The sequence below is a fragment of the Peromyscus leucopus genome, chromosome 3, assembly GCF_004664715.2.
Source record: "Peromyscus leucopus breed LL Stock chromosome 3, UCI_PerLeu_2.1, whole genome shotgun sequence".
Lineage (NCBI taxonomy): Eukaryota > Metazoa > Chordata > Mammalia > Rodentia > Cricetidae > Peromyscus > Peromyscus leucopus.
The window spans coordinates 68,520,486-68,547,903 of NC_051065.1; the positions used below are offsets into that span (position 1 = coordinate 68,520,486).

General features: G+C 46.5%; 2 protein-coding genes across 6 annotated transcripts in view; one reads left to right on the forward strand and one right to left on the reverse strand.

Moving 5' to 3' along the window:
• LOC119086172 (MAGUK p55 subfamily member 6-like) overlaps positions 1-27,418 on the forward strand; it is a 563,311-nt gene that overhangs the window by 322,080 nt on the left and 213,813 nt on the right. The window lies entirely within an intron of this gene.
• Osbpl3 (oxysterol binding protein like 3) overlaps positions 1-27,418 on the reverse strand; it is a 185,966-nt gene that overhangs the window by 97,776 nt on the left and 60,772 nt on the right.

The window sequence follows — 27,418 nt, forward strand, 5'->3', positions numbered from 1 at the left end:
GATCACCTCTGCTCAGCTACACAGTGGCAAAGCCACAGCACACATTACAGACTCCAGTGGTCAAAAGACCCTATGCACCTCCACCCATGGGGTTGTATGTATGGTTTTTCATATGGCTTTGAAATGTGACAGGTTTAAGAACATTAATATGGTAATATGAATGCAGATACATACAAAACCAGTACACTACAAAGCATTCTCAAACCACGGTGAGGCGCTATTTCACATCACTATGACAACTATAACAACAACAATAATAATAAGTATACAGCATTGGAAAGATGTGGAGAAATTAGAATCCGTTGTTGAAGTGAACATAAAATGTACAGCGTGGCAGAGGAGTTCGGCAGTTTCTCAAAAAATGTAAGCACAAAATATATCACACAATATACAATTTTACTTCTAAAAGAATTGAAAACCGGTATTCAAAGGAAAAGTTACAAACTATTGCGCATATCAGCAGTATTAATAACAGCCAAAGGTGGAAGCTTTGAAACTTCCTAAACTGATGAATGTATAGACTAAATGTAAGAAAACCAGTAAGAGATTATCATCCAGACATGGAACAGAACAAAGGATTTACATAACACGGAGGAACCTTGCAGTCACCATGCTAAGTGAAAGAAGCTGAACAGAAAAGACCACTGTTATGATAGTCTGTGAATATGACAAACAGGCCACTTCCTGGCTGCCAGGGGCTGGGGTCAGGGAGGGAATGGATGTGACTGTTTAATGGTTATGGGTCCCTTTGGGGGTGATGAAAATGTTCTGGAATTAGACAATAGCAACGGTTGTATGACACTGTGAAACTTACAAATGTCACTGAAATGGACATTTGAAACTGTTGAAAAGATGAGGTCAATGTAATGTGAATGATATTCTTTTGTTTCGGTTTTTTGTTGCTGTTGTTGTTTTTGTTTTTTGTTTTTGGAAAAAGGCAGTGGGTTTCTTATCCCAAAGGATTTCACTTATTTATTTAGGTTTTTTTGAGATACAGTTTCTCCATGTAGCCTTGGCTGTCCTATAACTCTGTGGACCAGGCTGGCCTCACACTCAGAGATCCACCTGCCTCTGCCTCCTGAGTGCTGGGATTAAAGGCGTGCGCCACCATGGCCCAGTTTAAAATACATGTTTCTTTGTTTCTTATTTATCTATTTGGGTTTTTTAGAGACAGGGTTTTTCTGTGTAGCCCTGACTGCCCTGGAATTTTCACTTGTAGACTAGGCTAGTCCCAAAGGATGTTTTTAAAATTCTTCTAAAGACATCTGTAATGCAATGTAACAAAAACTGGAGGGGAGAGAGACTACAGAATTTCCCACATCTAGGAGCATACTAGTAATTAAAACAGTGAATGGTGGGTAGGGTACATGCTACTCACTGCCAAATGCTATAACAAGGATTCCCGCAAGTACCGTCTCAGTCTTGAACAGTCTGACAGAAGGGTATTATCTCTATTTTACAGAGAAGACCACAGAGTCTCTGGTAAGTTAAGTCACTAGCCATATCCCACAGATAGCCTTTAAACATGGAGCCGGAAATAGGTGTGCCCTAGTGGCCAGGTGCAGCCATACGAGCTATTACACTATCTCTGATGCATTGGACTCATGCATGGCAAAGTACCGAGGGTCAGGGAAAATACTGACCATGGCCTAGACGGGCACCCCCACTTCCAAGTAGCTATTGAGGCTGCCAGCTGCCACCAGTTACAGGCAGCTATAGGGAGTCTTACAGTGAGGGAGAACCCCCTCAGACTTCATAGAGAAGTTCCAGGAAGCATCATCTTCAAGCCAAGCCTTGGGTTAAGGGCAATGGATGTGCTTGGTTTGGGCTGCAGAAGGCCAAGACCTTTCTAAAAACACTGAGTTCAACTAAAGTCTACAACTTCCCCACACATGTTGACAGTGAAATATATTTTATTCAATCCATCCAGTTGGAGTGTTCACATAGTCCAATTTTTTAAAAAAGGCTACTGTATTACTGTCCAGGAACCAACTAGTCAGGATATCAAATGGGATTGATTATTAAATACTCAAACCTTGTATTGTCTTTCTGGCACTTTGTTCTCTAAACACGATTACATTAAAGCCATAAGCTAAAATCAAAACCACATAGTGAGATATCTAAATCTTGGAAAATAAATTAAGGGACTTAGAGCCATAGAAGTCGGGTCCCATGTGTGGTGGTTTGAATGAGACACCCCACGTCCACCCCAGGTTCATGTATTTGAACACTTGGTCTCTGGTTGGTGGCACTGGTTTTGGAGGTTTTAGGAAGTGTGGCCGGATTGAGGGGAGTATGTCACTGGGGGTAGGCTTTGAGAGCTTAAGGCCTCTCCTCCTTGCTGTTCACTCTCTGCTTTGTGCTTGGGGGTCAAGATTCCAGCCCTTAGCTTCCTGTCCCTTTGGCCACACCCACTCCAGCACCACGGACTCATCCCTCTGGAACCATAAGCCCCAAAGCTCTCCATCTCTAAGTTGCCTCTGTCATTTTATGTTTAGTCACGGCCATGGGAAAGGGACTAGCGCCCCATGTTACGCTCGATTGCTCTCCATCTCTGACAGCATTACAAGTGGTTCCACCAGTGAATAAGCCTGAAAGTGAACACTGGCTCTTCATAAAGTCAGCTCTACTTACAGGGCATGACTAAGGACAGCTGGGTTAGGAGCAAATTAAAGTGGCTAAAAAGTGCCAAGAGAAGCCATAAAGACATCCTAATAGTTTATTTAGTTAACAGTGTTGCCTGTTGTCTAAGAAAGGGGAAAAAAGAACCCAATGGTATGTTCGGTAACTGAGCGTGTGTGTGTGTGTGTGTGTGTGTGTGTGTGTGTGTGTGTACAGTCATCACCATGGCAACATGTCCACAGTGGACTAGGATACGAACAAAGGATTTCTGTCTGTGTGTGCCAGGTTTTGTTTTCCTAAGCCTAAGGTTCTGATAAAGGAGAATATGGGAGGAGAGGTATGTGCGAAGTATGAAGGAGGGAGAATGCCCTGGGCAATAAAATGAGTCATGGGAATCATGAAACCTTTCCAAATGAGAAGTCCATACCCCGACTCGGGCAACTGATGAAAGGCTCACCTTTATCTCCCGACTTTGGCAATCTCACTTTGGAGGGAATATTAAGTAGGCCAAGGCTCTTAGTGGGCTAAAACCGATACTCACTGGGGTGGCACTTAGGGTGAAGGCCTCTGCCAGCACCACAGTCCTCTCTCTTGCCCTGTTTCCTCCCATTACTAAAGCAGCCTGAGAGGACGAGGCAGGAAAACACCATTCTGTTCCCCAGGATCTTGCTGCCCTCTAAAAGACAAATGAAGCTCATTGTAGGAAGAGGAGGGGTTTAACTCTCAGAGAAAAGAACAAAGGAGCAGCGCCCCAAGTCTAAGATCCCAGGCAGCCCTGGCGGTCGGTCAATCTACAGGGACAAGCAGCACATCCACTCTCAGGGACTCTGCAAGGCTAAGCAAGGACTGTCGGAGAGGAGGATTCCTGCACCTACTCCCAGGAATTCCGCAGGGCTGGGATGGGCCCACTGTAGGAAAGGGTTGGCTCAACTGAGGACATCTCTACGTCAAGCTGTTGTCTTGACTATATTGACCTGGGAATGCCGTGATGATAAATTCCCAGGAGGCACGTGGGGCAGGAGCCTGAGTTGATGTCTCAGAGATCTCTAGGATGCCGAGAGGAGGACAGACCCACAAAAGACCTTCAGGTGCTCACACCTCACCCATATGGAGTCTCCATATTCAGAGTGAAAGCCAGATGCACCCAGCCAACACAAAGAACTCTACCAGGTCTCTGAGCTGGGCCTTTCCCACTACTGTTCAGCTTCTTTAAAAAGGTGTCAGGTCAACCTGATGAAAAAGAGCTGTAGCTACAAGTCCAGTGGGCATATTTATGCAAACATACGCCATTTGGGAGCTTGTACTAGGGAAAGGAGGATAGAGTCCAATCAAAAAAATGGGGAAGAGGCCTGGAGAGATGCTCATCAGTTCAGAGCATGCATTGCTGTTGCAGGGGTCCTGGGTTTGATTCCCATAGGGTGTCTCATAACCACGGTAACTCCAGTTCCAGAGGCTCACACACCCTCTTCTGACTTCAATATAGGGGCACTAGACAGGCACGTGATACACAGCCATACATTTAGGCAAAATGCTCATACACATAAAATAACTTAAGTCTTCTGAAAAATAGTTTTCAATGGGTAAGAATAAAGCCCAGTGCATTTACAAAATGATCCCGAGAAACATCTTTTAAAACTCCCCATGAAAAAGGAGATACTGTTCGGGGAAGAATGGAGGGAGGCATGCAGACCACAACAGACCTCGGAAGGAGCCAACCTCGTTTGAACTGGCGCTCTCCTACTCCAGAATGTACCCCTGAAAGGACTTCTTGGTTTCTGGTGGAGGGTTTTTCCCATGCAAAACAGGAAACAGCACTATCCACCTCTCGGGAGGCCATAAGAAGGAAATGAGGAAACGAGGCTAAGGCATCTGGTTTGGACAGAACAGACAGAGCTGAGTCCCATCCCTTCCTCCCCTTGGCTTCTGCAGCCCAAGACCTCTATGCCTCGTTCAACCCAAAGCAGTAAGGATTGTAAAGAAATTCAACGGTCATCATTTCAACAAACCACACACAATTGAGGACGTACTGTCTGTAAACCATTAAAGCAGCGTGCTTCCTCTGGAAGAAGATACACAGAGAAGGGGCAAGTCGCACATTTCATCACCACGGGCTGTCCCCTAAAGCAGGATGAGGTGGGGCAGATGGCTCAGTCTACAATGGACTTGCTATGTTAGAAGGAGGACCTGAGTTCAGATCCCCAGCACTCACACAGAGGCTGGGAGAGGTGGTGCAGGCCTGCAATCCCAGCACTGGGGAGATGGAGACAGGCGGGTCCCTAGGGCTTGTTAGGCAGCCAATCTAGCTGAACTGGCTAGCTACAGATTCGATGAGAGGTCTTGTTTCAACAAATAAGATGAGGAGTGACTGGGAAGGCACCTGACCTCAACCTCCGGCCTCTACATGTACACATGCACACGCACACACATGCACACACATACACACCAGGTTAATGAGAGATGGGAAAGCATGGCATATAACTCTGCTACTTGTTCAGCTATCAGGGCTGGGGTCTGCACTCAAGACACTTGGCCAGGTTTGGCTTAAAAAACAGGTTTTCCTTGCATAGCTGGAAATAGCACTCAAAAAGACCAGAAGGCATACAGTGCTAGTTAATTTGCAGTATCTCAGTAAAGCAGATAAATTATGCCCTGAACTGGCACCAGAAACCATAACGGGGTACCCATTTCTATGCTATGGTAAAAGAAACTATTCTGACACAGGCGTGGGCCTTTTCAGAGAATACCTCACAACACCTCCACTTCGGACACATCACGTGATCAGAAGGACAGATTTGGTGATGTGACTTAAAATGCCTCAGAACAGAAATTCGGGATCCGAAGTTTCTGGAAGCTGGTTTGACGTTCGGTAACCTAGAACACTGATAAGTGGCCCTGAACCTGTGTGAAGTGCTTGCTGATCTTTCCGAACTGTCTGGCAGGAACAACAGTATCTGACTGTCCCCGGGGAACGAACACTGAAGCTTGGAGTCAAAGTCTTCACTCTGGCACCCAAAGGGCAGCTCCTGGCAGAACATGGTTCACTGTAAGCCTCTCCCTCCGGGGAAAACAGGGGTCGTGAGTCTACTGAGCCAAATGCCTGTTCCACATGGCATATCCAAACAGAATGCCCTTTCTGCCACCTGCTCCTTCCTGGTCCTTCCGAGGCCACTTCAGCAAGGCCCATGTGCGAAGCTGTGAAACAGGGCCCAATGCTTGGCCGTGGTGCCCAAGTCGGTGCCCGAACCACTCATTTGCCGCTATTGCCTGAACAAAAGGTACAAACCCACCACCACCACCAGTCGCTCACAGAACTGTGGAACCCGGGGTGAATTCTCACCCAAAGCAAGCATTCTTTCTACAACCGCTCCCATAACCTCCGCTGCTCCCTCCCACGATAGGAACAACATTCTGACTTATTTGCTAAACTACACTTTTCCACGGTTTAGAAGTGAAATTTATCTCACTGTCATGTCCACACACTGCTGCTCATTTCTTCTCTGTAACTAGAAAGAAAAGGTTTAGCCAGCTTCCCTCCATAATCTACATCAGACAGACCACCACTTTCACCTCCCACCCCGCCGCTTTCACCTCCCACCCTGCAAACCAACAGCCGCATCTTTTTAAATATGGGTTTATTTACTTCGTGTGTATGTGTGTGCCTGAACGTATGTATGTGGCCCATAGGCATGCAGGTGCCCAGGGAGGCCAGAAGAGGGCGTCAGAACCCCTGGAACTGGAGTTACAAGTAGTTGTGAAATGCCCTAAGCAGGTGCTGGGAACTGGACTCTGGTCCTCTGAAAGAGCAGCAAGTGCTCTTAACCACTGAGCGCTATCTCCAGACCCTAGGCAGCCACATCTTTATTGGTCATTTTCCACGTGTCTTCTCCAAGCCTTAGTAACACAGATGTGAAACTCTCATCATCTGCCTTCCTGCTTCCCTTACTAACGGACAAGATTCAGTGTTCCAGACAGGATATAAAGCTACAGTCACGCCCTTGCCTTGAACACACTGAAACTGTCACTGTTGTTCATAGGTCTGCATCTTGTTTAGTTCTTAAGACAGGGTCAATCTACATAGCCCAGGCTGTCCTGAAACTCCTGACTCTGCCACCTTGAGTGCAGGATTCTAGGCATGTGCCACATATTCTTAGCTACTGGGCCCTGACTCTAGAGACTCTCACATCTCTGTCTCTGGCACCAATGTCCTTACAGTTCACTAGGACTGGCAACCCATGAGAAATACTGAGAAGCTGGGCTTGCTTCTCCTGAACAAGACTCTTTTATTTCCTTTAACCAACATCTAAGAGTTCACCATCTTCTCATGCCACTGTCATTATTAAATTCCACTGTGCTAATGTTGACCCGTTTCTGGAGAGTTCTGAGAGTCATGGTCATTGTTTAACACATTCCCAGGGAGATTTATGTGTGCACTCTTTAAGACACGTGGCTGGAATTCTCAAGCCTTCTTCTCTTACTCTGGACCGAGACTTTCCTTTCACGGCTGTGAGATGGCAGGTGTTCCTGTGTTCTACCAGACATGTGCTTTTCAAAGGTCGGTCCCGGGACCAGCACCATCAGCCTCGCTCTGGAGTTTACTTGAAATGTACAGTCCCAGACCCCGCCACAGCCTACAGAATCTCAAACAAGGGTAGAACCCAAGGGCCTGGTCCACCCGGTCCTCCAGCTGGTTTCGATGCATGTGGTGGTAATCTAATTGTACTGAAATATTATTTTGATTGTATGTTAATAAATAAAGTTGTCCGGGGGTCAGAGCTATTAGAGCCATAGCAAGAGTGTGGTGGTGGTGGCACACGCCTTTAATCCCATAAGATCTCTGTGTGTTCAGGGATACAGTCAGCATTGGAGACATATGCCTTTAAGACCTAGGGGGCTGTACATTCAGACAGTGACGAGGCAGTCATGTGTTTGGGTTTACAACCAATGAGAAGGCAGAACGACATACTATAAAAAAACGAACCGACAGGAAGTAGGTCTCTTTTTCGCGAAGCTGGGACAGCAGGAGGAAGGGTGAGATTTTAGCTCTGAGCTCTGACCTCTCGGCTTTCTCTTTTACATTGTTTCTGTGTTTCTTATTTAATAAGACGGTTGGTTACATCTATAGATGCACAATCAAACATCACTTGCACAGACTGACATTACCTCTTCAGCATAAACTCCTAAGTATCTGCTATTTATTTCTCAGGAGGCGGGAGGAGACCCTGGACACCATTCCAAGGCACATCATTCTGGCTGCCTGTTTATCCACTCTCTAAGCCAGTGGTTCTCAACCTTCCTAACCCTGCAACCTTTTCATATAGTTCCTCATGTTGGTGACCTCCAACCATAAAATCATTTCATGGCTACTTCATAACTATAATTTTGATAATGTTATAAATTGTAATGCAAATATCTGATATTCAGGATATCTGATATGCAATTCCCAAAGGGGTCACTACCCACATGTTGAGAACTACTGCTCTAAGCCATGGGTAGAAATATCAGTTCTGTATGCTTCCAACCCCTGTTCGCTAAATCATGAGGCAAGCCTTCCCCAGAAAACCAAAACACAGAATTCTGAGATGGGCCAAGGCTACTACCTTAAATCCTCCCTCCCCCCCTAAGTGACACACTTCCTCCAACAAAGCCACACCTTCTAATCCTTCTCAAATAGTGCCATTCTTGATGACTAACCACTCACATATATAAGGCTATGGAAGTCTCATATATAGGAACCATTCTTACTCAAATTCCACAGTACCCAATCACCTCTATGGCACTGAGAAATCTTTCCCTCCTGGCCAGGGAAACAGGTCTCCTTCTCCAACCCTCAGGTTTAAGCTTGAAGAAATAAGAGTCCTGTATCTGTGGCATTTTGATGACTTAATAACATAACCAGATAACGAAACTAGGTTGACTGTGCACATCTTAAGCAATACCCAAACTGATCCCTGTCCTAAGTGTGAGCAGTTGGCCTGCTGAATTAGAGTACATTCTTTGAAATGGATGGACCAAACTATGTGCAGTTTGGATTCACCTTTGGATGCTGGCCAGTGTCCTTGGAAGCTCTAGCCACACAAGCCACTCCTCCAAGGTGAAACTGAGGTAGAAATGTCTTCTTGTAAAATCTCTGAGGATCCCAATGTCCAGCCAGGGTTGAGAATAATTAGTCTGGGTTTTCAGAAAGTCCCTTTCTCTAATAATCCTCCCTGCAGCCATCCACATCAGGGCACCTGGGACCAATTTCAATCACCGTTATCCAGTGGTTCTCCATCCAGCTCCCAAGAAGATCAGGGGAATCCTGTCCTCTGCTGTGTGTTGGGGCCAAACTAACCCTGGATCCCTCGACTCCGCTGGGCACCTGCCTCCTGCTGCCCCAACATGGTGGGTTCACAGTGACATTCCTCATGTTCAGCCTGTGCTTTCCAGTTAGCTCTCCTTAGACAAAAAGTTGGAAAAACCCGATTCACTGTTTTGTGAAGAAAAGGAACCCAGCCCGGAAGCTTTTGTTTGTGGCCTGGGTCTGGGCTGCAGGCTTGTAGAACTGCATTCAGACTTCTCTTCTCTTGTGGGCCCAGCTCACTGCAAACATTAGCTCCACAGATATGATTCTAGCATGCTTGTGCAACAATCCCGGGATTTTCCCAGATTGTGTTGGACAAGGGGTTTTCCAGTTCCTCTTAAACACATATTTGTATGTATGTGTAATACCTAATATGTTTTGTGTATTTAGTTTTATTGTGGTCAGAATACTTGATGTGAAATTAGGAGGCCTGAGGTGTACCACACAGGCTTATTAACTATAGGTACAAGGTTGCACACCAGATCTCCAGAACTTACCTTGCAAAATCACAATTCTGTAGCCACCAGTAACTTTCCCAGTTAATTTTTTTACGCCTCTCGGGCCCTGGAAACCATCACTTCTATGAGTGCAATTATTGCACACATCTTACATAAATGGAGTTGCCCAGTATTCCTCTTTCGGTAACGGGCCAATTTCACATAACACACGACACATTTTTGCCTACTGTAAGACTGTTCTGTTCCTATGATAGGCCACACACCAGCACTGTGTTCCTGATGCATTCACCTGCCTCTGGGTCTTAGGTAGCTTCTACACCTTTGCTATTGTGTGCAATGCTGCTGGGAAGTAGAAGTGACTATCCTCTTAGAGCCAAGCAGTTCTTCCTGTGGTTCCTTTTTTTTTTTTTCTTATCGAATCACGTGGGCATTTACTAAAGTTTTGTCCTAATGAATTCTTTCTATAAGATTCCACTCTTGGCAATCTTACTTACGCCCAGAGTTTCTGAGAGGCAGCTTTCACCCAGCCCTTTCCCTTCCATCCAGAACACTGTCTGCTGAGTGACCATGCATTGATTCCTCCATCAAACCTCCTGACTTCCCAAACAACCACCCCTCCTCACCCCAACAAACTCCCTCTCCCAGACCCCCCAATACCATAGAGTACGGCTCTCCCTGACACTTACCACCTCCAACTGGCTTCATACTCTTTTATTCTCAAAACTACCAATCCATTTTTGACCCCCATGAGGCTTTGCGATTGACTCAACTTTTCCTCTCATTACTGCATCTTATAGTCTGGTGTCCTATTCACCTTCCAGGCTTTCTCTCCTGCTCCAATGCACAGAGGGTGAGTAGAAGTTGCAAGGCTACCATGTGAAACTTGTCACAACACAGCTTTATTGAGGGCTTTGGACTCTCGGTCCTTGACACTGAATGGACACTACTAAACGTGTGGGTTTTTTTTTTTTTTTTTCTTTCTTTTCACCTGGAAACAGGTATTGACCACAGGAAAGCATCACAAGGTTCTAGGATAACTGAAATACCAAGCCTGGTCCTTGGCAGATTCGAATCCACTATATCTTAGCTGCTCTTACCAAGACTCCATCTCCAGAAGCTCACACTCATAAAAGCTCATGGCATACAATCCTCCCACCATTGTGTCCTTTATCCTCACTCATCTATCTTCATGGAACTCCTCCTCACCCACTTGATCTCTCCCATCTGCAGAAATATCCTCCTCCTCGGACCATGTGAGCCAGCACCTTCTCCACAAAACCTTCCATCCACCGCTCCCTATCCCCAAATGGCTTTGTTTCCCTTTTGGACTCCAGATTTACTTTTGGTCTATGAAAGTATTAGTCATGTTTCCTGTACTTTGAGTCACACTTTACATCCTGACTGCAAGATGCTGGTGTACATCCCACTTAGAGACTGCATTTTATTTGTCTTTACACTCTGTAGAAAAGTTACTTACAAAGATGGGTATCAAGACTCACTGAGCGGGGAACACATGTCCTCCATGCAGGCACATGTATTCCCACAGGCGTATGCCCCACTTCCTGTCCACTGGAATCCTTCCAGGTTAGACTGGGGATTAGAGAGTCTCGTGGATATGTCTTCCTTTTCATGCCCCCTTTTCTTTTTCTGTGACCTCTCTGAAATGTAGAGTACTCAGCCATGTCTAAAGCATCTTTCTTTACTGAGCTCATCATCTCTCCCCGCCACTTTACATCTCTGGTCAATGCTTCTCTGTGGGGCTGAAATGCAAAGACATAGCCCCTATGTTATTTTCTCAGTCTTCTAAAGACACAAACCAGAAAAAAAAAAAAAAAAAGCTAGGAGCTTCTCAGGAATTGGCAGAATGAAACCTACAGTGGGAAATTAGCAATTGACCCTCCTTCTCACAACCCATCTGACATTCATTTGAGATCTGCCGTCTCTAAAACAGTACCATCTACATCCTGCCTAGGGATGCACAGCTCCCAGGACATCTGCAGTCCTCTCCTTCCTCATACGCATTATTCTCCACTCAATCACGTTTGAATGTCCTTCCTCCTTCTTACCAATTTCCCACTCAGCTGATCAGGTCAGCAAACCTCCTGGCGAGCACACTTGCCCTTTGATGCTCATGGCCTGTCAGATGCTACAGACTACAGTTTCCTGCACACCCTTCAGAGCAACTTCCGGTCCACAGTCTACTGTGGTAGAAACCACTCGGTGCCTCTGGTCCATCCATTTCCTACCAGGACACAGGGCTAGGTCTAGAAATGAAAACCACTGCCTCTGGTCACCATCCCAGCACAGAAGTAACTGCATCTGGACAGTCAATGAGAGAGAAACAGAATTCAATCCTATTAAAGCCACTTAAGTTTTGAGTCTCACAGATTTAGCACAAATGAAGTCAGCCCTATGAAGGTAAGGCATCCCTTAAAATTGGGACTCGAGTTACCTCTGTGGCCCTCAGTTGGAAGTACCAGCCACTTTCTCCCTAATTGGCTTCTAGGCCATAAATAGGATACCCTGGGGATGAGATTGTTTGAATAAGAAAAATTTTCAAGTTCTAGGTGTATATCATGCTTGCCTGAAATAATCCCACATTTTCTGAATAGGGCTGACAGTGGAGATCCACTCCTCAGTCAACAGTGAAGATCCATCCCTCCAATCAGATGTGTTCCTCAGTAGATCAGCATCCTTCCTGCTGCATGGATCACCCACGTGGTCCCAGGAGCCAGAACAGATGAGGATGATTAAACATTCTGATTGGAGCAGAGGAGTCCCAGGCTGAATGACGGTGACTCTAACACCTGAAGGGAAGAGTCAAGACTGGACCATTCTCCTCCTCCTCCTGATAATTTTGGTTATTATCCCTTGTTTTTCCATATCTCAAAGGAAACATTTGTGAAGCTGGGTGGGATGGCCCAGCCTATAGGCCCAGCCGTCTGGTATACCAGGAGGATTGCTCGTTTGAAGCCATGCTGGGCTTCACAATGAGACTGTCTTCAAAAACAAAACAAAAAACAAACAAACAAAACAGGATCTGTGAAGATACTGCAATGAGTAACGTGGAATAAGCCTTAGCTCAGCCCCCAGTGTCTACATTAAGAATCACAACATCACACCCCTGTAAGCCTCGCACTGGGGAGACAGACAGAGAAGGACCCCTGGGTCTTGTGAGCTCCAAGTTCGGTGCAATAAGGTATGGCTGCCGGGTGGTGGTGGCGCACGCCTTTAATCCCAGCACTTGGGAGGCAGAGCCAGGCCGATCTCTGTGAGTTCGAGGCCAGCCTGGGCTACAAAGTGAGTTCTAGGAAAGGCGCAAAGCTACACAAAGAAACCCTGTCTCGAAAAAACAAAAAACAAAAACAAAAACAAACAAACAAAAAAACCAGTAAGGTATGGAGTGCTTGAAGAAGACACTCAGCACTGACCTCTGGGCTTTACATGCACATGCACACATACCTGCACACACACAAACACACAACACACATACAAAGAAATAAACAAAGAAATATGTATGGGGCACCATTGAATAATAAAGGATGTCACGGTAAAAGACAGGAAGGCGGAAGAGAGCAACCACGCTGGGAAAACGTCCACCCAGGGTGCATGGAGCAAACACCTGCTGGGGCACAGGGTCGTACTCAGCCCTCGGGAAAGGAAAGTAGTTAATACAAGCGCAATTCCAGGGTGAGACCACTCTGATGAAGGAAAGAAGCTGCGCATGAGTGAAAGAAAGCAGAGCATGCCGGCTGCTGGCAGGTGTTCTAGGTGGAAGTCTGGAAGACGGGGTGGGACCTAGCTAAATGGAAAAGAATGTGCAGGGCAAAGCCGGGAGCTAGGCCACTTCCTGTGACATTTCTCAATCCTGGCTTCAGGACAGGGTCATCATGGTAAGCTACAAGACCCTCAAGTCTGGCCACACTTTATACTGATTCCTCCAGATCCCCTGGGGATGGGATCGAGAGCAAGATGAGCTTGGCAAGCTCCCCTGGCTGTGTCTCAGGTTCCCAGAGGGCTGGGCTGCAGGCTCACGTGGTCTCCCACATAGAGGGGATAGACTTACTCACTGAGCTGCCTTCTCTTCCCGGGGTGCTTAATTTCACTTGCGTGTCTAATGCCAGACCTATGCCTGCGGCATCTAATTTATAGCAAATTGAAATGCAAAGCAGGATGTGACTTAGCAGTTTAAAGGGTAAGAAGAGAGAGCACCACCCAAGGACCCAAAATAGTATCTGGTGGTTTGAACTGTATCAGTGGGTGGCTCTGCCCTCCCTTTACTGGTGCGTGCTCAGGGGAAGCAGGACAGAGTTTTAACAATCGGCAACTGCAAGCTGCCTTTTATTAGTTAACTTACAAGAGTACCAACGGAGTCACTACAAAGAAGGAACATACATACACTTTTGAAAAACGTCTCCATCACCTATGAAAACGTCCTTATCATCTTTGTGGAGACGTAAAAACCTCAATGAGTAATCCTCTATTACAAGTGCTCAAACGGGAAACTAGATACCCCAGTGGGTCACGGATCAGGTATACACACTTCACGTTTGTTCTCCGCCCACCTGAGACTCTAAGCTCGAAGCAAACTCTGGGAATCGAAGCTCCTGAGCTGTACGGTGGAGGTATTGCTCCGATATTGCCAGGGCCATAATAAGCCATACCTTGTGAAGGCAACACAACTGTGTTGAATGTAGGTGGTGAGAAAGAGCCACAGAGCAAGTTTTACACTCAGCAGAAGGACGGCTGAGAAGCGATGAACAGGAGATGCTTTTAAAGTGCTCAAACTGGGGTGGAAGAAAATGGAAGGAAGTAGAAATAGAAGGAAAAGGCGGAACAAAGCAAAAGAAAAACCTGGGGTGGATTTTGGCAGCTAAGAGCCAAAAAGTTAAGAAGACTCTAGAAGCACCTTCCGTTAGCGCCGAGAGTGCAGCTGGTGACGCTCTCCTCTCTGCAGTGGAGTGTGTGAAGTGCATGGTGCAGGTGCTCTCGCTCCCTTTTCATTTCGTCTTGGGTTTCGATGCCACAGCACAGGCTTGGTAGCCAGCGGGTTGTTTGTATAGCAACCAAAACACACTGCGGTTTGGTTTGGTTTGAGATGGCCTCATTATGTAACCCAGGCTGGCCTTGAACCTGCAGTCTTTCTGCCTCCCACATGCTGGTGACAGGGATATATGCCACCTCACTCATATGATGTCCCCTTGATCCAGGTGTTGCTAGAAAAGCAGGAGTGATGATACCCTGTGACCTCCAAGACCATGTTCGGAATGGCAACACAGTTGCCATCTTAGACCAAGATGCTTTGCCCTTCAACTTGGTTGCTGGGTTAGTTTCACTCACTCCTTGTCAGCAAATACCTGATGGGGCAGGGCCAGAGGACTAACCGGGTGTGAAGTTTACTTTGGCCCATGATTTCTGACGGATGTCAGTCCATCACAGTGGGAAAGGAAGAGTAGCAGAAGCTACCGTCCACACGGCACAGAAAGGAGAGGAAGTGATGGCTGACCCGTTCAGAGGCCACCTTCCAAATCCTACCTACTCCCACCAGCCCTGCTAAAGGGACTTCACCCTTCCTAATAACACCACAAACCAGGGACCACGCATGAAACCCCGGCGGACACTTCTGATTCCAGCCACCGTGTACGGGGTACCCAGTATAAAGGCAACACAGGGACGGCCCATCTGGAAACGAACGGAGACAGCCCCAGCTCATGCCAGCATTAACCCCACACACATGTGAACATGTGTGAATGAGCGAGTTGTTCGATGACACAGTCCCTAGCCGACCCAGAGTCCCAGCTGACCCTGAATGGTACAGAACACAGCCCTTCTGAGTCCTGCCCAAACTGTAGATCTGGGGGTGAAGGAGATGTCATCACTCACGTAGCTTACCAACCTGTAGGAAGCGACCACAGAAAGGAGAATATTCATCCCGCCATACCCATCTAAAACGGCACCAAGAGGCCACGGATAAAATGAGTTCCCGCCAATTGTTCCAGGAACTGCCCTGCTACCACACTCCACCACAGCAAACTGGGAGTTTGGTTTGTTTGAGATAGAGTCTCATTATGTAACCCAGGCTGGCCTTGAACCAAGAACCCTTCTGCCTCCCACACTCAAGGTTACAGGAATGTGCCACCACACTCAGCTTTATCTGAAGACTAACTTTTTACTCATTGTGTTGGTGCATACTTATAATCCCAGCAGCATTCAGGAGGCTGAGACCAGCCTGAGCTACATAGTGAAATCTGTCTTCAAAAAAAGACTCTTGTTTCCTTAGCAGCTGGTAATGGAACTGTCAATTCCGACCTTAAAACAAGCTTTATATTCTGACCATTACTACCTGCCTGGCAGTGCTTATCAGCTCCTCCGGCACTGGAAATACATATAAACTTCCTTTCAAACTAATGTACTTAGATTTCTCTGTCCTAATCAAACTTCTAGAATAGTTACTTTTCCTATTGCTGAACTAAACACCTGACGAGAAGCAACTTACAGGAAGAAGGGCTTGTTCTGACTTACAGTTTGACAGTACAGTCCATCAAGGTGGAGAAGGCACGGCAGCTAAAGTGGCTGGGTCCATGGCGGTGGGAGCCTGAGGCTGCTTGCCTGTTCACATCTCAGAGACTCAGCTCAGGGAGCAGCAGAGAGGCAGGCTGGAAGTCACAATCGGCTACAACCCTCAAGATCTCAATGCCCAAGCAATCTACTTCTTCCAGCGAGGCCCCACCTCCTAAAGGTTCCACAACTTTCCAAAGTGGCAGCATTGGCTAGGGACCAACTGTGATACATGAGCCCATGAGGGACATTTCATAATCAAATTGAATCATCCTGCCATCTTGCCTTTGTTCTCTAGACATGCCAGAGGCCACTCTGACCTCCCCATGTGTTGATGACTGCAATTCTAAGTCCTATTTACTCCAAAATAAAACAGTTTGCTTGGAGATTCATCTCTATGTAGCTTTGCCAAAGTTCTGGGATGTTTGTTACACAGCACTATCTAGTATCAGGTCAGCATCCCTGGCGGACCTCTAGGCTGGGCAAGTGGAGATCACGAGAATCTGGAACCATACAGATTATATGTAAGTGGGCAGCTACACCCACTCTCTTCACCACAGACCATCAGGCTTCTTCCACCAGGAGCAGCCTACTCCTGCCTTCTGGGTCAAACTCTGAAGAGAGCTCCTTGGCCATCGACCACAGGCCCACTTTAGTCCAATATAAGTCCCTTAGGTGAAGAAGCAAACACGTTTCGGTACATGGACCTATTGGAAGATCAAAGTGAGCATCTTCTGATAGTGACTGACAGACCACAAATTAAACTGAAATTCAAGACTGGGCACAACGATGACGTGGAGAGCAGGTCCCTTAGAGCTATCTTTAGACTAGATCCCACGTCTCTCAAGTGCTACGTAGAGATACCTCCACAACAGTTTATGTCCCAACTAGCAACTGAGCCTTCGAAAAAATGTCTTAAGACATCAGGGTTGGTCAGTAAGGGGACAACAAAGAAGAGAACCCAGTTCTGTCCTTCCAGTAAGGACTAAAGTCACAGGGAAATACGGAGCAGAAGCAGAAGTTCTAAGTGAGGACTGCATTTAAGTCACTGTAAAGAACAATTCTATTGTGAACTCCAGTCAAAATCCCCATTCCACCCTCTGGGAAGAACATGCAGGCCTTGGCTGAGGGTTACCTAGTAAATCCTGTACTGCAGTGATCTAGTCCCACCCCCTGCCAGGATACCCTGAAGGCTGTATGTGCCCTGAATTCAGAGGATGCCAACAGGGCCACAGGGAAAGCAGAGCTTCGTGGTGTCACCCTGGGTGGAACAGATGAAGCCAAGGGAAGAAGGGAATTGATGGAGAGCCATTCGTCAGAACAGAGCGAACACCACACAGTCTAGGAAGCGAAAGCCCTATGTGTGGGCCAGGGCTACCCAGCAGGACCCCAGTGATGCGGACACTGGAGCCCAGAGGCACCCTGGCCATCCACTGAGCTCTGGATATGGGGCCTATGTGACGACACACTACATTTATGTTTAGTACAATTTAAAATCATTTAAATTCTGGGCAGACAGTTTTAAAACAGCGCTCTAAGTCAATTGCCGCCTCTCCTTTTGGGTTGCTTGTTGTTGTTGTGTTGTTATTGTTGTTGTTGTTTGCATAAATGAGAACACAGGGACACCCCTGCAAGCTTCTACCTCTCTCCCTCTGACACAGCCAATGGCTGAGCACTGCTGAGTCATGGCCAACTATAATGGCTCAATCTTCAAGTGTTAATTCACACCCAGGCAATTTTCTTTCCCATTTACTTTACTGGAGAGTTCAGATGAAATAAAGGGTAAAACATGATACTTGTTTTCCTTGTGGCAGCCAGAGATTTTTACTAATAAGTCCCCCAAACACTCACAGGTACTTCTAGCTCTGTCAACACGGAGATAACAAAAGCTATTTAGAAATATTTAAAAAAAAAAAAAAAAAAGCATGGCATTCACGGGCCATTTCAGAATGTTCTCTAAAGAGCGTGCATAATTAAGACAACAGCTTGCAATCCAAGGTGCAAGACTGTGTTCCAGAACAAAGACAACAACAAAAATTGTCAGTTGAAACCATAATTACCAGCTGCCAACGTGGGGGTGGATGAAAATATTTACCCTTTTCCATTATCTTCAGATGGCAACAAAAACCTGCCCTGGCCAGCCAAGAGTCTTTACAGCAGGGAGAAGGGCAAGGTGCCCGACAAGGATCCCTAGGCACTTTACATAGTCCTGGACACTCAGAAAGCTGCCCAACAGGCATCATTGGATGTGGCAGACACAAATTCACCAAGAAAACAGCCCGTTTCCCAACATCCAAATTTTTCCATAATCTGGTGCCCAATTTCCAACCCAATTTTCTTTTAGCCACTGCTCAATCTATATTCCACTACTGACTCTTAGATGTTTCCCCATCAATGGACTAAGGATATGGCTCGATTGGCAGGGAACTTACCTTTCGTGCACAAGGCCCTGGGTTTTGTCTACCCACATACACATATATTCCAGGCTATACCAGGCATGGTGGTACATGTCTGCAATCCTAACACTCTGCTGGAAGTGGAGACAGGAGGATCAGAGGTTCAAAGTCACCCTCAGCTACATAGACAGTTCAAGACCAGCTTGGAATACATGAGACTCTGTCTAAAAATAAAATAAAATAAAATAAAATAAATTAAAAAAATCTCATTCAAAACGGGCACCCTATAAAAGAGTATAAATTGTCTTTAGAAGACAATCTTTCCAAATATGGTCAATAAAGGATGGGGATGTGTAGTTCAGTGGTAGAGTACTTGACCAGCATGCCTGTGGCCCCTGGGTTCCACCCTCTACACTAAACAAATATGAGTGACTATCCTCAAAAATGAAGAATTCACAAACTCAGGGAATAACACAGTCAAAAATTCTTTTAAAAAATGAAATCCAAACATCAAATTAGTAAACTAATAAGCCATGGTAGAAAGGCCAGTGGTTAACAGTGCATTGATTGGGAATAAGAAGTAGGAGGTAGCTAGGGGTAATTAGAGCCACCGACATCAGCAAGACATGACATCCTAACAGCACTAAAACCAACAAGTAGCAAACAGAAGAAAACAGGAGGGGATGGACACGAGGGCACCAGACTGTTTATCATGACATCCGTGGTCTCAGGCCATCCTGCCCCCACTGGCTAGGCAGTTTCCATCCCTTCTGAACCCAAGAGAATGCAGTCTTATAATAAAGAACTACTTCACAGAACATCAGGCATTCTTTCTCTTTTGTTAAAGTCAAGTAAAACAGACACACACACACACACACACACACACACACACACTCACCACCAGAAGTTTCACTTTGGATCACAGACTTTGTCTAGAGCCAACCTTACACCGTTATTTCTCCATTCATCTCTCTATAGAGAGGTGTGCCTCAGATAAATATTCACTGTGGTGATTTTCTGGCTGAGATTTGGGGTGATATTTGACATTTTCCTTGAAACCTTTGCTTCCTATTGATCTTTCAAAAGTAAGGGCAGACCACTGAAGTGAGAACAAAAGGGATGTCACCTTTCAGAGCTGTGAGGCTTCTCCTGAAATGTTTCTCTGATGCCCCCGCCTTGTTTCCCCCACATCACTTACCAGCCTCGGGCCCTCACTCAGCCGCCTCACCAGTCTCCTCACTGGCTCTGCTCTCTGTTCTGATGACTGCGTCTCAGTTGTCAGAGAAATGTGACAGGCCACATGACGAAGTGTGAAAGGCCACCCAGCAGCACTTCTGTGGCTAAGCCGTCCAATGCAGTGATGCAGGTGAGTGTTGATAAGAAACACAGTGGGAGTTGACTCTTCTGACTGAAAGTATGAATGCAAACTGCCTCCCCCGGGAATCCCAACCACACTGCTATCACATCACAATGGTGTCACACACACACACACACACACACACACACACACCACAGGCTAGTAGATTTACGGAAGTGAGGCAGCCAGACCACTAAGACATCTTGTTGCTGTCATTTCCATTTCCTCCTCTCCCTCTGCCCCTCCCCACCTCCTTCCCCTTTGTAACTTTTTTTTTTTTTTAAATAAATAACTCCTATTAGAAGAGGATGGGTGTGGGTAAATGGAGAGAAGGGGGAGGAGTTATCAAGAACTCAGAGGAGTCTGTCTGTCCCTACTCTTGAACTGGACACGGCTTCCTCTGTGGTAGAACTCCAGGAGGCATTCCAGTCATAGCACGCTTATCGGTCCCCCGCACCATCGTTGGTTGCCTGTGTTATAATACGGTTCCACGGCAGAAGTCATCAGTTCGCTTTTCATGGGTCCGGCTCCACCCGTGGCTGCCCTCTCCCCTGAACTCTTCAGGAGTAACAGGTCAAATGCTGTAGGATCTTTCAAATGCATTACACTGGCAACTGTCGGAGACCAAACAGAACAGGCTTCCCAAGCAGCAGGTCAAAACCAACGGTAAGGCTAGGTGTCACGGTGCATGCCCATAATCTCAGCACCCAAGAGGAGGAAGCAGGAGGATTGCCATGAGTGCAAGACCATTCTAGGTGATATAGGGAATACCAGACAACCTGGGCTACAGAGTGACACCGTGTCTCAAAAACAAAAACAAAACCAAGTATTTATAGCCTAGAAATTATTTTACAAGTGTTATGTGCACATACCCAGAGTTAGATCAGTTTGGTCCCAACTCTTTTTTTTTTTTAATACTTTATTTAACTTTATATGATGTGCATTGGTGTGAGGGTGTCAGATCCCCTGGAACTGGAATGACAGACAGTTGTGAGCTGCCATGTGGGCACTGGGAATTGAACAGGTCCTCTGGAAGAACAGTCAGTGCTCTTAACCACTGAGCCATCTCTCCAGCCCCATTGGGTGCAACTCTTAATTTAAGTTCTTAGTGAGACCTAGACACAGTCAGCTTCAATAAAATGTACTATCACAAATGACCCAGTCTAAAAACAACAGCCCCCAAAAGACCAAGAAACCAGACTCCATACTCAAAAGCAGAGGTCTTACCCTGCATGGTGATGATTTAAAATGTGCCCTGCTAACTGCCAGTCCTGGAGGGCTTTGGGTGAGTGGGGTGCCCTGCTAACTACCAGTAGTGACGGGCTTTGGGTTGAGAGGGTAAACAAGACCTCGGTGGTACCTTTGGGGGCTGCTGCTCCTACCCACCCTCTTGAAGATACCGTGTATCCCATCTTGACACACTACAGGCTCTCAGAAACCTACAGGAAAAACAGCAACGATAACCACAAAACCCAAACGGCTAGTTTGGATGAGCTCATTCCTAAACTATTCGATAATACAATCCGCTCTTTCAGGTAGCACCCACTTCTCAACGTGCCTTCAGCCCGACAGTTCTGCCTTGCTTTCAAATGCAATTATCCTGAGTCCAAGGACAACTCGGTCCCTGTAAAGGTAGGTGGTTTGCCTGTGACGACTATAATGGCTTAACAAGCAGAGGCACCATTGCTCGGCCATGAGTCAGGCTCACCCCCGCCAGTAATAACTCTGGGGTAATCTTTGTCCCGAGTTTCCTGTCTAGACTTGAATGGAGAATCAAGGAAAACCGTGACTATTGCATGAAGTCCATCAGCGGTGTTTGGAGATGGGGCATGCTTCGCTGTGACCACGCCCTCCCTGAGCATCCCTCTCTCACATCTTTGTCCCTATCCAACTTCCCTACTTCCCATTTCCCCATGTATTTTAAAGTTTATTACTAAGAACCAATCCTTTCTAGTTGTCCCAAATTGCCTTAAAAGGACATATCCGGATGTCATAAATGCAACACCATTTGGGGACAGTTGTGCCACTCAAGGAAGCTAAAAATGTAAGTCAGATGGAAAATTATCCCACCAAATCTTGTGAAAAATACCCTCGTACTTAAACATTCATACAAATGTTAGTGGGCTTACTTAGAATATGTACAAGCAATCAGCATTATATTTCATCAAGCAAGTAAGAAAATAGGGTCAACATCTGGCATTCACTTAACAAAAGTTCACTGAGCAATAAAGGTCAAGCAAGGTACGATGGTTAACCAATCCTGATTGTCAGCTTAGTAGGCTTTGGAGTCACCCCAGGAGACAGGCCTCTGGATGTGCCAACCTGGGTGTTCCCAGGGAGATGTACCTGAGGTGGGAAGACCTACCATAGTGGGTAGTGCCATTCTTCATCCCAGACTGAATAAAAGGGGAACATAAACGCAGCACCAGCATGTGTCTCTCTCTGTTTCCTGAGTGCAGATGTGATGTGGTCAGCTGCCTCGTGTCCCTGCCACCACGCCTTCTCTGCCGTGATGGACTGTGCCCTCAAACCGTGGGCCAAAACAAACACACCTTCAAGTGTCTTCTGCCAGATACTTCGTCACAGGAATGAGACAAGTTAACTAGTCCACTCAGTTGCAGGCACCGCTGACCAACTACCACCACACCCCAGGAGAGGTAAGGATCCCTTAAGACTTAGCCATACCTTGGAGAAATCAGCTTCTCTGTGGAAAAAGGCTGGCGTTGTGCCAAGCATTCAGAACCGTATAACAAGGTACAAGGAAAGTTTATCTTTGAGAAGGGGATGGAAGAGGCAGCAGGCACATGTTTCGTGCCTAGCGGGTCTGGGCACCATGGTAGATGCTCTTGTGTGACGTTCAGGTGCCAGCGTTATCCTTTGGCCTGTGCTTACGCTTTGTCTTAAGCTTAAGGATCCAAATGGTCAAACCTTTAGAATACATCCAACTCCATCCAAATCCACACCATTTATAGAATAATGAGGTCAGACCTGAAAGTGAATTTATGATCACTTCAAAGTACCATTTCTACTATGACTCACAGAGACAGAAAAAGAAAAAAGCCTCAAAACACGTGGGGGTTGAAGAGTGGACATCAATATCACATCAAAACGTAGCCCTTCCCAAACCAAAGGGCTCACAGTTCTGATTTTGAAGTTACTACAGAGCTGCAGGAACCAGAACCGTGTGTTGATGTAAGGTGGTAAATATAGATCAATAAGACTGACAAACCATCATATTTATGGTCCAGCTATTCTTTTGTTGTTGTTGCTGCTGCTGCTGCTGCTGCTGTTTTTAAGACAGGGTTTCTCTGTGTAAGGGTCCTGGCTATCCTGGAACTCACTCTGTAGACCAGGTTGGCCTCAAACTCACAGAGACCTGCCTGCCTCTGGAGTGTGGGATTAAAGGCGGGTGCCAACACTACCTGGCCAGCTAGTCTTTTATTATGAAGAAAAGAGGTTTGTTATGATGCCTGGCTGCAGAAGTACCAGGCAGAGGCCCACCTCTGGTGGTGACTTTTGATGGCCTAGAGGAACACAGGGCAAGAGATGAGAGAGTACTTAGGCATGTCTAGGGCCAATTAAATGTTGTCAGAAATACCAAGACAAATTCAACAAATGACAGCTGGACACTGTAGAACTGCTGGACATTGTGAAATCTACAGACAGAGGGTGAGGTCAAATGGAGTTAAAATATTACATAATAGCATATAAAAAATTAACTCAAAATGGATGAAAGACTTACAACTAAGAGCCGAACCTGTAAGACGCTTCCTGACTTTGGATGACGCCTTAGTCACCGCTCTACGGCTGTGAAGAGACACCATTGCCAAGGCAACTCTTAGGAAAGAAAGCATTGAATGGGGTCTGGCCTGCAGTTTCAGAGGGTTACTCCATTACCATCACGGCAGAGAGCATGGAGGTGTGCAGGCAGGTGCTGGAGGAGTAGCTGAGAGCTACATCCTGATCCACAGTAGAGAGATCCTAAGCTTGGCACAGGCTTTTAAAACCTCAAAGCCCACCCCCAGTGACACACTTCCTCCCACGAGGCCACACCTCCTGATCCTTTTCATCTTTTCAAATAGTGCCACTCCCTGGGGACGGAGCATTCACATATATGAGCCTCTAGGGGCCATCCCCATTCAAACCACCACAAATGAGGGGAGGCTTTCTTCACTGGGACACCTAAGCACAAGCAACAAGTGGGGGGTATGAATTAGAGTCCGTTAAATTAAAGACCCCAGACTTCCAAAGGGTGACATCAAGAAGCGGAGTCTAAATTAAAAACCCCAGTCTTCCAAAGGGTGACATCAAGAAGCGGAGTCTAAATTAAAGACCCCAGTCTTCCAAAGGGTGACATCAAGAAGCGGAGTCTAACCCAAGAATGAGGAGGTTGTAGCTCATGTGTTGATGAAGTTCGGGGATCCAGAATGTACTAAGATAAGCCGTGTTGACAACTCAGCAGTGTAAGTGCAACTTTGAAAACTTTGGAATAACTACAGTAGACGTTTTCCCTAAAGAAGATACAAATTGTATAGACACATAAATAAATGTTCGGCCATTAACAGCCATAAGGAATATAACTCCAAACCACAAAGATATAGTGTCTCTAAACTGGCTATAATTTAAATTTTTCGCATTTAACAGACAAACATGTGTAATGGAGGATAGTCAGGAGAGGCTCCTGACTTCTGAGTGGGACTATAGCTTTGTAGTCCATCAAAACACTGAAAACGGAGTTACGCATGACCCTGCAATTCAGCTCCTAGACACATCCTCAATCACATGCAAACATATCCACCCAAAATCTCATACAAGAACATTCACAGCAACATAATTCACAATACCCCCAACGTAGAGATTAGATGTTCTTAAAATCCCTTGAGAGTTTCAATAAAGCTTTGAAAAATCCCACCAACATCACTTTGAAAGAACATGCTTAACTTAGAAAAGGATGAACTTCAAATCAACACAGAAGCCTATGACTTCTGGTCAGTCCGTACAAAGCTCGGCATCTCTGCCATCTGGGAGTCTGTGGAAATGAGGGGTGAAATGTCAGCCGTCAGAGGTCAAATCAGCTTCAATACACGAGCAGGCCCACACAAATGACCAGGCCACACAGTCATCCTGGGACTCTGCAACTCATCTCCTCTTGAGAAGCAGCTCAACAGTCACACAGAGAAACTTGGGGTTTCCATGATGTCAAAGGCTTGCTTCTGTCTTGAGAGGGACGAGTGCTTAGATCTCTGCAGGTCTAGTCGCATGCCATCAGGGGCCCAATCAAAACCCTTACAGGATGACTAAAAGCCAAATTTGGAAGGGATGTTAAATGGATCTTGCCGCCCTGCAAACCATCGGCGGACCTCTGATCTGTACACTTGCTTTACGTTCAGCAGCAATGTTAGTCAGCATTTTAAAAGGGGAAAAAGTTACCACTCAAATTCTCAGAAATACCACCAAGTAGATTAAAATAGATACACAGATGCACACAGAGATTCACACAGGCCAACCCTTCACTAGTCAGATTCATGGTACAATTTAATGAACTCTGAATTCTATCATCTCCAGTCAAAAGCCCAAGATAAATAGAGCAAGCACACATAATTCCAACTTTTGAGAATCAACTGTTTGAAACTACTTATAGCACAGTTTTTTCACAAAAGTCCACTGGCTTGCGGTCATGTGTCCAGGCCAAGGCCAACCTGAGCAGCTGCTAAAGTGTACTTGAAAGAGAAAGATGGTGATACCTCTTTTAGGGGAAAAAACACCTTCAAGTTCAACTTCACACTGCTCAGAAGTGGGATTCTGGCCACAGCTTCAGGAGACAGAAAGAACACACACCCTGTCTGGTCCCAAGAACTCTAGGCTGAAGGGAAAGTGAGGCACGGCCCTTGCTGGAAGCCCCCCAACTCCTGGTTCAACCTAGAAAACTCCACAAAGGATCTTCACTTTCAAAGGCTCATGGCTTTGTACAACCACCATAGTTCTAATTTCAGCCTATTTGGAAATGAAAAGAGACAAGACTTAACTAAACGGGACTTTAAACTACAACATTCATACAGCAGGGCAAACTGCTAGATTTCTCAAAACCCGTACAAATACTCTACAATAAGTTATGAGAAGTTCCACAGTGTCACACAATAAAGTCCCCCTGCGTTAGGACAGTTCACGGTAGGCTGGATGGCGGAGAGCTCAAACTTTGATGTTCCAGAGTCAGGCTTGCCCTGGCCAGCAATGTGACCTTGAGCAGACCTGCCTCCTGGGGCCCTGATTTTCTCAACCAGAGATCACCCGACTTAGTAATAACCAGGGTGGGTGGGAACTTACCTTTCCAGGGGACACTTGGACTTTTGGAGTTTGTTTCCATAAACATGTATGAACTAACTCCAGGCGCACGCTGGGAGCGCATAGCAGCATGGCCAGCCTCTCCCAAGGCCCTCTCCCCATCTCCGGTTTCCCCTCTCCCACTGCACCACCAGCTCTGCCCCCCATCCCCAGGCTGACGTCACCTCAGCCTGACCACCTGCTTCTGACTCACAGCCTTGCTGCCAACCCTAATATTTGTTCCAGATTCCCCAGCCTGGCTTCGGTTTCCAGGTCAAGGATTTTCTGCCCACCCCTTGCCTCCATCCCACCGTTGGAGTGAAAGGAATAACAGCTCACCCTCCTCGGGAGAATCACAGGGCTCGTGCGGACTCCAAAATCAGCCAATGAGCCTAGGCCAAGGCTGAAGGGGAAAAACAGGGAAGCAGTGGAGGAAGAAACAAAAGCTGAAGACCATGAAGTGGAACCCCCACCTCTCGAGGGGCATGGGAGATGGGGAGGACTAACCTTCCTCACTCCACTCTCTGTGGAGAAGGTGACCAGGTGGCCCAGGTCTTCCCTGAGCTCTCCCGGCCGACAGGAGGCAAGGGTGGCCCAGCCCATGGTGTCTGGGACAGTCTTCTCCCCTAGCCTCTCCCCTAGCAGGCCCTGATGATTGCTGAGCTTAGTGACAGGTGGAACTGAGGGGTCGCCATTACAACCCAAGTGTGGAGAAAGGAGGGACGAGCAGTGGCAGAGAGGGAGGGACACGGAGAGGGACAGACAGAAAGAAGACAGATGAGAGGCTCAAATAACCACAGTCAGACAGACAGACTGACACGCTGGCTCGTGCACGTGTGTGCACGTGTGCGTGCGTGCGTGCGTACGTGCGTGCGTGTGTGTGTGTGTGTGTGTGTGTGTGTGTGTGTGTGTGTGTGTGTACTCACATGTGTGCATGCCTGCATGAAGAAACAATGAGAAAGACAGAGACAGACAAAGCAGCAAAGGCCGAAAGGCAAACTGGGCCACCCAAGGGTGGGTGAGTGGTCTGGTGGGGAGCAAGATATCTGGCCAGCCTGCTCAGCCATCAATATCAAGAGTTTATGAAAACAGCCTTACCTTTGACTCAGTCTTTGCAAAGGAAGAAAAGAGTATACACAAACTCAATGAGCAGAGGCAGAAGGCGAGTTAAATGAAGACCAGACGGCATCAACTCATACAGCAAATAGTGCAGCCTCCAGAATAAATGCTCATGGCTAAGAACAGGGCATTAAAATATAAAAATGTCTCCTGCCCTGTTTTGTTTTTTTTTTCCCCCATTTCTCTTTCAGAGCACCTAGATTGCACGGAACTATGAAAAACACACGTGCTTATTAGTGTCGGGTAT